A 13,298-nucleotide genomic window follows, 5' to 3' on the forward strand; every position below is an offset into this window, starting at 1 on the left:
CGGGAGTTTGGCGAGCTGTTGGGGCTGCATGTTAACTGGTCCAAGACCTGTTTATTCCCACTGACTTCGCATTGCGCCCAGCCCACAGCGCTGGAGGGACTGCGTTGGTATTCGGAGTGCTTACCATACCTTGGTGTCCATATTTACCACACCCACTCGCTCCTATATGAGGGGAATGTGGGCAGAACATTGAGGGGCATTAGAGGCAGTATGGGGTTCTGACGTACCCTTCCGCTGTCAGTGGCCGGACGAATAGCGTTGTTGAAGATGGTGGCCCTCCCGCGGCTGCTTTATTTTTTTCGCACACTACCGGATTCTGATTTCCTTCTTTAGGATGCTGCGGTCGATGGTGATAGGGTTCATCTGGGGCTCCGGCAGGAGACGAGTGGCATTGAACACCCTGCTCAGATCGCGGGAGGAAGGAGGTTTGGCAGTACCTGATTTTGAGTGGTACTACCTGGCGGCACAGCTGCAGTGGCTCACGTAGGCGGTGGCGCGGTAGTTTAGAGGCCCAGATGGTCCACAGGGCAGGATTATTCAGCGCCATGTCCTGTCCTTTATAGTGCTCCAGCAGAGGCTTCGGCTGGACCAGCTCACTCTCGAGGAGCGTACCCTTCGCCAATGCTGGCTGCGTAGCCAGAAACGGGCGGGATTCACCACCCCGTATGCCCCGGAGATCCCTCTGGGCATGTGCACCGCCCTCCCACATGGCGGGGATTGGTCGGCACTGGCCGGCTGGGAGGACCGGGGGGTCCACATGATAGGAGACCTGTATAGAGATGGTACCCTGCTGCCATTCCACGAACTGCAGAGCGCCTTTGATTTGCCGAGGGGTGACTTTTTGTTACATACGGCTTTGGTGTCGGGAATCCAGAAATACTGGAAGATGGGTCTGGCGGAACTCCCCACGTCATTGGGCTACCAATACGTCACGATGGCCGCTGGCACTTTCAAGGCTATCACCTGATTGTACAGGAGATTGGCATTGGAGGGACCGCCGCCCCTGGATGGGTTGAGGGAGCGCTGGGAGGCTGACCTCGGCCGGCCGATACCGGAGGCGACCTGGCCACAGCTCGTGCGGCGGGCCTGGAAGGGCACACGCAATGTTCGGTTTCAGTTGGTCCAATATTTTATGCTACACAGGGCTTATTTGACACCGGTTAAAATCCAACAGGTCTTTGGAGGAGCTCACTCAGTGTGCCCTCGATACAACGCGGAAGGAGCTGCCTTTGGTCATATGTTTTGGTCCTGCGCAGGGCTAGGTGCATATTGGACCGATGTTATGGCATTTTTGAATGAGGTCACGGGACGTCAAATTGAAGTAAGCATGGGGACTTGCCTTTTACTTTGGTTTCCACACACACCAGCCACTAAAATCACAAGCAAATTCTTTGACCTGGGGTTGATTATGGCCAAGAGGGAGCTGACTATGCACTGGAAGTCCAGGGGGAGCCCCAGCTTTCTGAGGTGGCGTGGGAGTTTCCAACAATGGGCAAATAGTGAAGGGACTCTTAGACTACAACTAGCCAGACGCACTTCTAACGACAAAGCGCTGGATTCGGCCAGGGCGTGGGGCGCACTGGCCACCATTGACTGAAGCCACCGTTGACTGAAGGTCCGCCACGGACCTTCAGTCAATGGTGGAAGCTAGTGGGGGAGATGAGACAGACGCACTGGCGAGTCAGACGCTAGAGACTAGGGTGGGGAGTGCGGGGGTCCACACAGGAGGTGAGACCAGCTAGGCCCTGGCATTTTGGCACGTGTGATGGTTTCCGCACTCTTGCTGAAGGGGAACGAAGGACCGTCAGGGCCTCATGATATGCTTTGCACACTTTCTGGGTTATCGAACGGATGAGGGCTGTAATTGTGAGTGTCCTTGTAGGAGTTGGGTGTTGCAGCACAATGGTTTATGCCACTCTATAGGATGGACAGTAGGAGGCACACTGACTGGGGGGTGGGGATAGAGGGGGAGGGGGAGGGGGACTCGAATAGGAACAGAGGGTGCGGACTAATGTTGATTTTTGTCCTGACAATGGGCCACTGTGATGAGGATCCGCTTATGCTGTATGTTTGTAAGATGTTTGAAGAAAAATTAGTAAAAATCTGTTAAGAAAAATAAAAATTAATTGTAGCAGCTTATACAGGAGTTTCTTTTTCTTATGCTTCCGGACCAGTGCCACCAAGCAATACAAGGGTTCAGGCGTTATCTGAAAGCCAGTGGCTGCCACAATCCTTCCCACCTCCTCCAACCAGAACTGCTGGACCATTGGACAGTCCCATGCCAAGTGTAGGAAGCCCGCATTCTCTGCGGCACATCTAGGGCAGCTATCTCCCCTGTCACCAGAGATGCGTTTCAGGGACACCGGGGTCAAATAAGTGCATAGTAGGAAGTTGAAGTGCGTCAACTTAAACCTGGCGTTGCATGAAACTGAGCGTGTGGGGGAGCCTAGTGTGCCCATCGTGCTTCTTCTAGCTGGGTTGTGAGGTCCCTTTCCCTGGCCTTCCAAGGCGGTGGTACGGGGGGGGGGTTGAGTCCTGCTTCATCGCTTTGTACAAGAGTGAAAACAAATTGCGTCCGGCACCGCAGGAGAGTATGATATCTAAGGTGTGTGTCGGTGTTGGGATGTCCGGGTACTGAGGCCAGGTGACCTTTACCACATCCTGAAATCCCCGGAAGTGTAGGAATTGGCCCTGACCCAGGCCAAAGTTTTCCTCTGCCTGCTCGTAAGTGATGAAGGTCTCGTTGGTAAAGAGGTCGGCGACAACTTCACACCCACCCTCCCTCCAAGGTGTATCCCCGACAACGTCAGCCTGTTTGGGCTGCCACCCTGTAACGATAAAGCGATGATGACTGTATGTGTAAAAAATCTATAAAAATACATTGAAATCAAAAGAAAGGACATGTGTTTTCCCATATCTATGAAGGGGGCCAGTATCCAGATTGGGGGCTCCCTATGAAAGGGTGCCCTTGTTAAGACCTTCACAACAAACCGCTGCCATATACCAGCTGTGTGTCGTACGACATAAGGAAGAGACGTGTCCGACCCCCTGCCCTACATCAGTGCTTCCTGCAGCGTCTGAGTGTCTACTCTGCCAGAGAGGAGGCATTTCTCCCAATTGTCTGAAAACCAACATGCCGAAGGTTGTAGCTGTGCCGCATAATAGTACAAGTTGAAGCGTGGAGCTTCCAGCCCACCCTCTTCATAGCTACGAAGGATAGTGTTGAGCGCTACCCTACTTCGCCGGCCCACCCAAAGCGCAGATGTAAGTAAGGTGTTGAGAGTTTTGAAAACTCGTGTCGACAACCAACATAATGAGTTCTGAAGTATGTATAGTGTCTTAGAGATGGCCAACCTGCCCATCAACAAAAGTGGCCAGGTATTCCTAAATGACACCGACTGCTGTATCAAAGCGATTGTGCGGTCTACATTCTGGGCTATCGCCTGTGCGTCCATCGGGGCCACCTGTATCCCAAGGTAGCGGAACCCTTTCCGTTCCCAGTGCAACCCGAGGTCTGGGAGATTCTCCGGGGGCACTGAGGCCAGCCTGGCCAGCGGGAAGATAAGGGACTTACTACGGTTGAGTCATAGTCCCGAGACCTCTCCAAACTGATCTAGCTGGTGTAACAGTACCGGCAAGGCATCCCGAGGAGAAGCCAAATAGAACAGGGCGCCGTCAGCATATAGGTAAACAATATGACTCATGTTCCCTACTCTAATGCCCCGTTCTTCCATAATAGTCCAGACCTGGACCGCGAAGGGCTCTATGGCCAGGGCCAACAATAAGGGCGAGAGAGGACGCCCCTGGCATGTACCGCATCCCAATTACCACTCCTCTGACCTTGCGCCCCCTAGTTTTACTCTAGCACGGGGAGCTGTATATAGGATGCGAATCCAGCGACAAAAGTTGGGACCCAACCCCACAGTGCGTAGGACCTCAAGAAGGTATCCCCAGTCCACAGTGTCGAACGCCTTGGCTAGGTCAATGGATACTAATACCAATTGTTCCCCCCGGTCCTGCACCTCATGTAGAATGTGGTTCAGCCGTTGCAAATTCATAGCCGTGTTTCATCCTGGTATGAAGCCACACTGGTCCTCATGGACCAAGTGAGTCATGTATGGCGCTAGACGAGAGGCCAAAAGCTTGCAAAGGATTTTAATATCTGTGTTGATCATCATGATCGAACAATATGATGAAGGCTCATGGGGGTCTCCACCCGGCTTTAGAATCATGCATATTTTCCCCTGTGTCATGCTCGGTGGGAGAACTCCGCATTCAAATGCCTCAAGATAAACCTGCAGCAGGATCGGGGAAATGTACCTGTGAATGCTTGATAAAACTCAGGAGGGAACCCATCACTTCCTGGAGATTTGGCTCGTGGTAGGTGTTGCAGTGCGGATTGTACCTCGCCCAGTGTTAGGGGCTCGTCGAGTTCCTTCTGCGCCTGTTTAGGTATAGATCGTAAGGTCAGGTCACGGAGATCAGGGAGATAGGAGGCCTCGCTAATTGCAGGGTCTGCGGTATATACCAACTCGAGATGGGATTTGAGGACCCGCAATAGTCCCACCTCGGAGTGCGCCAAGTTGCCTGTGGGCTCCTGTAGAGCCATGATCGTAGCAGGTGCATATTCCCGGCGGAGAATCCAGTTTAAGAGATTTTTAATTTATTTATTTTTAATTTTTTTAATTTATTTGTCTGTACTGTGTGAGGGTGTATTTGTCAATCGTTACAACGAACAAGTAGTCCCTAGCTGGCCTATAATTTAGGCGGAGAAGGAAAATTTCCTCAGTTAGAGAGATGATGAGGTGGGGGGGGGGAGGGAAAGCCATTGGCCAACAAATACCATAACCACATGCAAAATAAATCACAAATGTTGAGGGAAAATTCCAAAGACACAATTCAAAACACAAAATGTATGTAATTGTACAATTTTTAATTCACAGTATACAAAAATTAATATATAATGCCAGTTTAAAAAATATAAAAATGTACTTTGAAATGTACATGGGTACAAAGAAATAATTTAAAAACATAAGAACACAAGTTGTCGACGCAGCGTTTCGGTATCTAGGATTTGACCTTCATCAGGACAGGGTTTCTAAAAGAAGAAACATCTTATTAAGAAATGGCTCTGTTACATTTTGATCAGCATTTTGTTCACATGTTCACATCATTGAGAAAAACCCACATTATCAAGCGTGATTGACTGACAAGTACAGTGTCGTTATTTTCATTAACAAAGATGGGCACATTTTCGCCTCTTTTATTAAGCATGTGGTATGGACTTGGAAAAAATGGGGGACAGGTTGGCCAGAGTTTGTACTTTTTACGCCAGCCCTGGGGATTTGGGTGAGAGTATTGGCATTAATTCTCATAGAATAGCCCATCTATACAGGGATATTGCAGCCAGTGTATTAAGTACTGGATCACGTGAGGGTTTATTAATCCCCTGGAGCTACAGACCCAATTTGATGGATTTACACAAATACCTTGAAATGGAGAAGACAAGATCCTCTCTGTTTGGTTCTATGTTAATGTTGTGACATCAAACCTTGTGGTGGCACGTTCCTTTTGATGATAGGATGATTCTAAATGATTTAGAAAGTATTTGTATTATTAATATCAAGCTGTTGAGAGGATTGCTGCTTCAACATAAATGCAATATGCGGAATTACCTTAAAAATTGGTATTCTTGGTGTATGCTTGAATATTAACACCGCTGTGATGGTTCAGTTAGATCTCTATGGAGGTTACCTTCATCAATTGGTAATTCTCTATGAGGGTACTCTAGCGTCCTGTGTTGTGGAAAGACAGTATATACAATATATGATGTCTCTATTAAGATCTTATGAGCATCTAATGAATGCAATATGTGGAATTACCTTCAAAATTGGTATTCTTGGTGTATGCTTGAATATTAACACCGCTGAGATGGTTCAGATAGGTCTCTATGTAGGTTACCTTCATCAAATGATAATTCTTTATGAGGGTACTCTGGCGTCCTGTGTTGTGGAAAGACAGTATATACAATGTATGATGTCCCTATTAGGATCATATGAGCATCTCAATAGCCCTAGATTGTTCTTATAGTTACCTTATTCAATTAGGAAACAAAGTGGGAGAGTGCAGGTAGCCACCGTTTATTCATTGCTTACTGGTAGTTTCTAGGAAAAGGTAATGGACATTCATTTAGTGAATTATATTATCTTACATTTTCATAAAAATACGGTCCTGGTGGTTAGATACTTACCAAGACGTATGTATTATGATATATTTCTTGTAGTATTAGTCCAATCTCTGGCTCATCACAGGGGACAAATTGCTGCGAGGGACTCTTTTGTCTCCACACTGGGTAAGTTATATCACCAGGCTAGAGAGAGAGTTGCATAATGTCAATTTACGCTTCTTTATTTACAAGCTGCTCGTAGTCTCTGCAGGTTTAGTCTCTTTTTAAGTATTTATGCACACTATTTATTATCACAGTTTATAGCCTACCGTTATTTACAAGTGAGGTTAGGTAGAGCCAATAGTTATTTATTTACTTCACATCTAACCTCTTGTGGGAGCATACTAATCACAACCTAAATTATTAGTAATGCTCATGAATCAAGTAGCTCATAAGAGCCTAGGTATTTATAGTTTTAGATTTTTCGAGAGCTCTGTTGTGGGGCAGCTGAGTGCCACATAAGGCGTCAGACTGCCGCGGATTTAATAATTTAGCCCTACCGACGGAATCGCTTACCTTGCAAGTGTACTGCGGCCTCCCTGCTACCTCGCGTCTCTCCGATCATGAATACAACAGGGTGGCGGCAGACGCTCCTTATAAGCCGCCGGATCGGTTAACACAGCTGGCGCTTGTTTGAGATAATTGATTGCCGCGCGTTTTCTATCGCGCATTGGACTACTCGTGTAGTTCCGATAGAAAGGACTACACGTGTAGTTTTTGATGTCTTACTTCCCTAACTCATGCCTCACTTCCTGTCATACTGAAGGCCCTCGACCGGGGGCGGCGCAACAGTGCTGTTATTTACTATTACTCATTCTTCGGCCATGCCGCATTCTTTATAATATTGAAAATAGGGCTGATTAAAATAAATCTATATTGCTCTCTCATGTCGGGAAATTCCTGAGATTCCTTCATTTCCGGACACGTGATAGGGCGCGGAGAACTACACATGTAGTCCTGGGAAAGGGGCTGCGTGAGTAGTTTACCTCCTGGGCGCTTCCTTCCTGAACGGTCACTTCCTGTTTTTTATGAAAAAAGATTTATTTTCCGGCATTCTTAATCTATAAGGAACTACTCAGGTAGTTCGTTGGTTGCGTGTTATTATACTATTGCAACCAATATCTAAGGTGATAGTTTTTTAGACGCGTCCATTATTACCACACTAAATTAAAACACTGTACAGCGCGTACCCTACTCTGTCGTCGTGCGCTGTAACCCCACAATTATTAGCACGCTATTAGTTTAAAATAATTGACAATGCCAAGTATTTCACCTAAGTGAAAGTGCTTTTGTAAAGCAAGATGGGCTAGCCATCAAGAAAGATTTTTGTTAACTGAACAGAGCTTTTGTGGTTTTTTATCATCACCAATACACACATACCATAAGGGCATATAGTGTTGGATCCTGTAGATTTGTAGGTTATTACAAGTCTTCCCGTCAAATCGATTGCGTCGGTGTCTACGGGGACCAGTTAAATCAGGATTCGTTCCCAGTCCTCTTTATTATTTAATCCCTTTTTCACTGTTTTAAATTTCGACATAAAGAATTGTTCTCTTTTCCTACGTTTGGTTTCGATATCGCCACCTCTGGCATTCATATGTATTTGTTCCAACACACACCAGGATAGTTCATCCAGTGAGTGGTTGGCCTCCTGCCAGTGTTCGGTCAGGGGTGCTCCTTTCTTTTTAGTTCTTATTGCAGACCTATGTTCGTTTAGTCTCAGTCGAACCTCTCTAGAGGTTTCGCCTATATATGGTAAATTGCATGGGCATTTAATCAGGTATATTAAATTTTTAGACCTGCAGTTCATCATAGACTGAATTTTGTGGGAATTTTGGTTTACGTCTATGCAAGCACCCTTAATTATTGATTTACAATTGCCACAGTTGCCACACGGAAAAGTCCCTGTTGGGAGGGGGGCGTTATTCATGCTCGATTGCAAATCAATTTTGGTTTCCCTATAGGTGTGAACTAGACTATTCCTTATCGTTCTATTGCGTCCCTCGCAGAAATTTGTCCCCTGCGATGAGCCAGAGATTGGACTAATACTACAAGAAATATATCATAATACATACGTCTTGGTAAGTATCTAACCACCAGGACCGTATTTTTATGAAAATGTAAGATAATATAATTCACTAAATGAATGTCCATTACCTTTTCCTAGAAACTACCAGTAAGCAATGAATAAACGGTGGCTACCTGCACTCTCCCACTTTGTTTCCTAATTGAATAAGGTAACTATAAGAACAATCTAGGGCTATTGAGATGCTCATATGATCCTAATAGGGACATCATACATTGTATATACTGTCTTTCCACAACACAGGACGCCAGAGTACCCTCATAGAGAATTATCATTTGATGAAGGTAACCTACATAGAGACCTATCTGAACCATCTCAGCGGTGTTAATATTCAAGCATACACCAAGAATACCAATTTTGAAGGTAATTCCACATATTGCATTCATTAGATGCTCATAAGATCTTAATAGAGACATCATATATTGTATATACTGTCTTTCCACAACACAGGACGCTAGAGTACCCTCATAGAGAATTACCAATTGATGAAGGTAACCTCCATAGAGATCTAACTGAACCATCACAGCGGTGTTAATATTCAAGCATACACCAAGAATACCAATTTTTAAGGTAATTCCGCATATTGCATTTATGTTGAAGCAGCAATCCTCTCAACAGCTTGATATTAATAATACAAATACTTTCTAAATCATTTAGAATCATCCTATCATCAAAAGGAACGTGCCACCACAAGGTTTGATGTCACAACATTAACATAGAACCAAACAGAGAGGATCTTGTCTTCTCCATTTCAAGGTATTTGTGTAAATCCATCAAATTGGGTCTGTAGCTCCAGGGGATTAATAAACCCTCACGTGATCCAGTACTTAATACACTGGCTGCAATATCCCTGTATAGATGGGCTATTCTATGAGAATTAATGCCAATACTCTCACCCAAATCCCCAGGGCTGGCGTAAAAAGTACAAACTCTGGCCAACCTGTCCCCCATTTTTTCCAAGTCCATACCACATGCTTAATAAAAGAGGCGAAAATGTGCCCATCTTTGTTAATGAAAATAACGACACTGTACTTGTCAGTCAATCACGCTTGATAATGTGGGTTTTTCTCAATGATGTGAACATGTGAACAAAATGCTGATCAAAATGTAACAGAGCCATTTCTTAATAAGATGTTTCTTCTTTTAGAAACCCTGTCCTGATGAAGGTCAAATCCTAGATACCGAAACGCTGCGTCGACAACTTGTGTTCTTGTGTTTTTAAATTATTTCTTTGTACCCATGTACATTTCAAAGTACATTTTTATATTTTTTAAACTGGCATTATATATTAATTTTTGTATACTGTGAATTAAAAATTGTACAATTACATACATTTTCTGTTTTGAATTGTGTCTTTGGAATTTTCCCTCAACATTTGTGATTTATTTTGCATGTGGTTATGGTATTTGTTGGCCAATGGCTTTCCCTCCCCCCCCCCCACCTCATCATCTCTCTAACTGAGGAAATTTTCCTTCTCCGCCTAAATTATAGGCCAGCTAGGGACTACTTGTTCGTTGTAACGATTGTTTTCTCCTCGTCCCCTATCGGATTGAGAGGAGACCTCCCTTTTTACTTATTTGTCTATACACAGTGTATTTGTCAAGCCTGTCCCAAATGTCATGGATGCGTTCCCGGATGCCATGTTCCCTATCCCTCTCTATTGTGTCAGAGGCCTCAGATGTCTGTACTTCCAGGAGGTGTTCCTCCTCCTCCTGCAGCTCTCTTTGGAGCTGCTTTCGAACCGCACATGTGAGCCTTATACGTGCCCCTCTCACCACCGCTTTCAGGCTTCCCACTTCGTGGCCTGCGATAAGTCCACCCGCCCCAATTTAGGTCCACATATTCAGTTATGGCAGTTTCTAGATGATGTTTCCCCACCTGGTCCTCGAGGATCTCTGTCGGGACAGTGGTGGCATTTTTTTTTTTTGTGAAAACTTTTTGATGTATTAAGGAAAAAAGAACATTTCGAGATTACATGGTCACCGCATTGTACAATACAAAGCAAAACAAGCATCCGTAGCACCATACACATTTCCAATATACATTGCATTACAGTCATCATTGTAGGCATATTATTACTATCATATCGCTTCACTCCCCCCCCCCCACCCCCTCACTCAGACATGTCATCCATTTCATGCATGGGAGGGTCACAGATAGAGCCCCTGAATGTGTTCCAAGCCCCCCATATCTTCTCCCATTTCCGGGGGCACCCACGGTGTGTGTATACAACCCTCTCAGCTAACATAGCCTCGTCCATATCTCCGCACCAGTCTTCAAGTGTTGGTGCCCCTTCGGATCTCCATTTCTTAGCCGTATTACGTTTGGCAAACATCATCCCCAATACCACCCAGTTCTGAGCCGGGTGTGAAAGATCATTTGGTTCCCTAGGTTTAGGAGACAGCGTTTCGGCTCCAGGACAAGGGGCACCCCCGTAACCTGTGACATTGTGCGCATCACTTAGACCCAGTAAGCTGCAATATACGGGCACTGCTATATGGTGTGGTAAAAAGTCCCCTCTTCCCCGCATTTGCGAAGGCAAAACTGATGTGCGGCCCTCCCTATTGTAAAAAGGAGTTCTCTAGTGTAGTATGTACGGTGAAATATTTTTAACTGCACTAGGCGTAGTCTGGATGGTATGGCTACTTCCCGGGGAGACGATAGTGCTGCCTGCCAGTCTGCGTCTTCAATATCTCCCAGATCAGTGCACCATTTATGTTTGAGTACCAGCATCGGGTCCGGTACGTTGTTAATTAGTTTGCGATAAGTGAAGGAGGTAGCACGTTTAGACATGTGTTCAGTCAGTAGTCTGTCCTCTAAGGGAGTGGCTTCTGGAATGTCAGTACCAGGCGCAAGAACCGCGTGTAGTGCATGCCTAATTTGTATGTATCGGAACGGCTCTGTGGGCGCTTACTCATAATGGATCCTGAGTTGTTCGAACGGAATCATTTCTCCCCTCTTCCACAAGTCTCCCACCGTGGCGATACCTATGTGATCCCAAGCCTGGAATCCCTTACTGTTTTGAAGCCGTCTGAGTTGCCGTGCGGACCACAGTGGTGTCATCTGCATGAAAACACCCTTGCATTTTAATCGCACTTGAGCTGCGTACCATATACAGATTGTGTGAGCGGTCGGCCCGACAAGGGAGGTTGACCTACTTTTGTCGTATAGCGCCGACATGACTCCTGGTTCCCCAGCCCCTGTCTGTCCGCCTGGAATGCTGGTTCTGTCTGAGGTGCGTGTTTCCACTGATTAATTATTTTTAACTGGGCCGCCCAGTAGTATAGTTGTATATCTGGGAGAGTTATCCCGCCACCATACCAGCTCCTCACCAACTTTCTTTGAGCTATGCGTGCTGGTTTATGTCCCCAGAGCAGATTGGAGACAGTCGCCGCTATCTTTTTAAAATATCTTGGTGGCACATCAAATGGGGTGTTTTCCAGAACAAATAAAAATCGGGGAAGTGACATAATTTTAAAAAAGGGCTGCTTTACCCAGCAATGTCAGCGGTAGGCCATGCCAATGTGCCACGTCTCGTCTGAACCGCTCCAGGGGGGGCCACAAATTTCTCCGAAAAAATTCTTCTGTTTGGGGTGTGACATAAATGACCAGATATTTAAAGCTATTGTCCGCAATTTTAAGTGGACAGTCCACTGGAAGCAGTGGGGTCGGGCCCCGCAGGAACAATAGAGTTGATTTCGACCAGTTAATGGTATAGCCAGACACCCGACCAAAGGTTTTGCAAATGTCTAAAAGTACCAGAATAGAGCATCTGGGGGAGGTTAGGTACAGCAGCACATCATCAGCATATAGAGAGATGCGGTCCTCCCAGGTCATCGTCCAGTTAAGTCCCGAATCATTGGGTCTCATTGGATCCAGGCCGCCAGAGGCTCCAGCACCAAGGTAAACAACAACGGAGACAGTGGACAGCCTTGGTGCGTGGCGCGTGCCGCGGGAAAGCGGAAAATCCCGCTAGATATGTCCTTTGACCGCCACGTGCGCCAGAGGACTTGAATATAGTAACTGAACCCATGCGCAGAATTTGGGGCAAAAACACAAATGTCTAAGTACCGCGAATAAATAAGGCCATTCAACCATGTCAAATGCCATGCGCGCATCAAGGGATAGAATAACCGCAGGTTCTTGGATGCATGGTATGCGTGCCATTACTGCGTGGAGTCTTCTGAGGTTCAGGGCCGTGTTCCTGTTAGGCATAAATCCGGACTGATCCAGGTGAATTAAAGTTGAAAGGTGTGGAGTCAAGCGCGTTGCTAGGAGTTTGGCAAGGACCTTAGCCTCCGCATTAATCAAGGATATGGGCCGATATGACAAGCAATCTTCGGGGGGTTTACCAGGCTTTGGGATTGTTACTATGCTGGCCATTCGTTGGTCTCGAGGCAGCTCCCCTACCTTCAGACTTTTAAGAAACATTTTTAAAAGATGCGGGCAGTTATATCTGACGTCCTTTTATAAAGCTCGATGGGTATTCCATTGGGCCCCACCGCCTTGCCAGACTGCAGGGAGTTGATGGCCCCCTGCATCTCATCAACCATAGGATCAGCCTCCAGCAGGAGGGCCGCCTCCTCCGCCAATGTTGGCATCTTTACATCCTTGATGTAGGTCTGAGCCTCTTCTATCGCCATGTGTGAACCCGAGGTGGTGGTGGCATTTTTAAATTAAATACTGATCTCCGTGTTCTGCTTTGCAGTGCATGGTGGTGGTGGGTAATGGTGATCCTCGTGTTCTGTTTTATTGTGCCTGGTGGTGGTTAATGGGTTGCCACTAGGGCGGCTGACCTTTGTTTGAGTGGGTCTTCAGAACCCGTGCTCTTGTCACCCCCAAGAATGTCATTCTGATCAATATACTTAAATGTTGCGGAACTAGTTTCTTTCCGTGGGACCAATTTGCTTTTATTTGAATCTGGTGGTGAACAGATAACCGCAGCGGAGCACATACAGCCGAAATGGGCTCAGTACCAGCTGCACA

Source organism: Lissotriton helveticus, chromosome 5_1 (genome assembly GCF_964261635.1).
Source record: "Lissotriton helveticus chromosome 5_1, aLisHel1.1, whole genome shotgun sequence".
Taxonomy (NCBI): Eukaryota; Metazoa; Chordata; class Amphibia; order Caudata; family Salamandridae; genus Lissotriton; species Lissotriton helveticus.